Source organism: Aplysia californica, unplaced genomic scaffold (assembly GCF_000002075.1).
Source record: "Aplysia californica isolate F4 #8 unplaced genomic scaffold, AplCal3.0 scaffold00476, whole genome shotgun sequence".
Taxonomy (NCBI): Eukaryota; Metazoa; Mollusca; class Gastropoda; order Aplysiida; family Aplysiidae; genus Aplysia; species Aplysia californica.
In genome coordinates, this window is record NW_004797746.1 from 445,292 (window position 1) to 447,791 (window position 2,500).

At 38.8% G+C, this 2,500-nt stretch overlaps 1 protein-coding gene across 1 annotated transcript in view; it reads right to left on the minus strand.

Annotated features, from left to right (window-relative positions):
- Positions 1-2,500, minus strand: part of LOC101860518 (short transient receptor potential channel 3) — a 98,656-nt gene that overhangs the window by 243 nt on the left and 95,913 nt on the right. The window lies entirely within an intron of this gene.

Below are 2,500 nucleotides of genomic sequence, written 5' to 3' on the forward strand. Positions count from 1 at the left end.
TGTGTCATGTCAGGTCTTTATACTCAACCTGAGTCTATATATATTAAGTAGTGTTAGGCGGTGCTCATTGGAGGATCGGTTTCGGTTTCGGTTTCAGTTCGGCTCGTTTCGATTCGGTTGGGTTTCTGACTGTTTCAGTACACACTATAAAGATAAGATAAGATAAGATAAGATAAGACAATACTCTATTATCTTAGAGAGAAATTTTTCTTGGCTGTACAGGACCGTAAAAACACACGCAGGTATACATAAAAATATCTAAATTATATATGACTCTCATTAAAATTCACCATGAAAAGAGAAGTAAAGCTGACAAAATGTACATATCACATCAGATGCATTACTCAACCACTTGCAGGAATTTGATTACAAGACCTCTGGTGTTATATACTCATAAATACATACTCTAAAGAGCAATACATAATATTATGCTTATTCTGACAATAGCCTTATGTTAGATGGTAAAAGAAAAAACGTCTTTTTTTATCTTTCTTTCTTTGTTTTTGGAGGACCCCTGGCTCAAATCGGTCGCCCGACTCGCGGCCTTGAAAACACTCGCGTTTGCTCTTGAAGGTCAACGTAGGTTTCGTTCGGTTTGTGCCACGTTGGTCGCTTTTCAACCTCATCATCATCATCATCCGGTGCCTTGCCGACTGGCGTGGGCGATCATGGACCTCCACTTCACTCTGTCTTGCGTTGCAGCAATGGTGTCTGTTGTTCTTGCTGTTCCTAGCCATGTTGTCATCTTGTCCAGTATCTTTTCCCTCTGTCTGCCTCTGCCTCTCTTTCCATCAAACTTGCCTTTTGTTACAATATTCTCCAGTGCTTATTTCTGCATTGTGTGTCCGAAGAAATTTGCCTGTTGCTTTCTTATATTTGTCACAAGCTGTCTTCTACAATTTGCTTCAACCAATACTTCTTCATCTGTTTTTCTAGCTGTCCATGGGCTACGTAGCATGCGTACATGGAGGAAAAACTGGCGCACCCCGACGACCAAACTGGACACAAGCGAACCAAACCGATCTTGCCAATGGGCACCGAGCATTACCAACGCTAGTGTCACAGAGAAAGGTACGTGGGTGGGGAGGGGGATGGACACGGGAGATGGGGGGGGGGGTGCGGGGAGTGAGAGATGAGGGAGAGAACAGAGAGAGAGAGGGAGCGAAAGAGAGAGAAAGAAAGAGAGAGAGAGAAAGAGAGAGAGAGAAAGAGAGAGAGAGGAAGAAGAGGAAGAGGAAAGGAAGTAGAGGATGAGGAGGAGGAGGAGGGAGAAGGAGAAGGAGGAGGAGGAGGAGGAGGAGAAAGGTGTTTGTGTATGTGTGTTTGTGTGTATGTGTGTGTGGGGGGGGGGGGGGGGGTTCTATTCATAATAATCATGCAACTGAGACTCTCAGTGCTGGCAATGTGCAAGGGAGATCATAATATACAGGGACCGAGCGTGAACACATAGTGTTACCATCAGTTGTGTGGTAATTGATGATTCATCAGGTCCGTGCTCTGATTTACATAGAAGATCGCTACAACCCCATTCATGGTGAAGATGAACCAGTTTCCAGTCATCGCCCAAATGATGATGATAATAATAAAAATAATACCAAAAATGATGATGATGATGATAATAATAATAATAATAATAATAATAATAATAATAATAATAATAATAATAATAATAAAAAAATAATTTAAATCTATTATAAAATAATGATAACGATAATGATGATAATAATAATAATTATTATGATAATATTAATCATAATTATAATCATAATAATAATAACAACAATAATAATATTAATAATAATAATAATAATAAAAATAATGATAATAATAATAATAGTAATAGTAATAATAATAATAACAATGACGATGATGATGATGATGATGATGATGATGATGATGATGATGATGATGATGATGATGATGATGATGATGATGATGATGCAGAAATAGCTTTATGTATGAACACAGCTTGTGCACATTTTTTGGAAGATTGAGAGCAAATGTTTAGGACTGCCTGCTGTGGCATTCACAGGATGTTTGTGTTTTAGTGCCTATATGGCAGCTTGCACTGTGTGCTTCCCAGGAAGTTGAGATTGTTTCAGAATGCTTTCAGGTCGTCTTGGATAATATACTTGGCGTCAAAAAAAACCAGACACCCCTTTTTTTTGTTGTGTTTTTTGTATTGAAAGACTGATTTTAACCACAAACAATCTCTCTATAAGGAAAGTTTGAACATTTTACAAATCAATTACACAAAAAAGCAATTTTTAAAAATGAACTTTATTTCCTGAAATTTGATCTTTTAATTGTAGGCAGTAAAATGAAAAGTCACAGTTAATACCGCGTATAGCCGCCGTGGGCATTGGCGACTTCTGTGCACCTCTGCCGCATGCTTCGCACAAGTCTTTGTATGGGATGCTGTGGAATGTTGTTCCATAATATGTTTGTAAGTGCTGTACGTAGCTGATCCAAGGTGATCGGCTGAGGTCTAAGGCGTCGG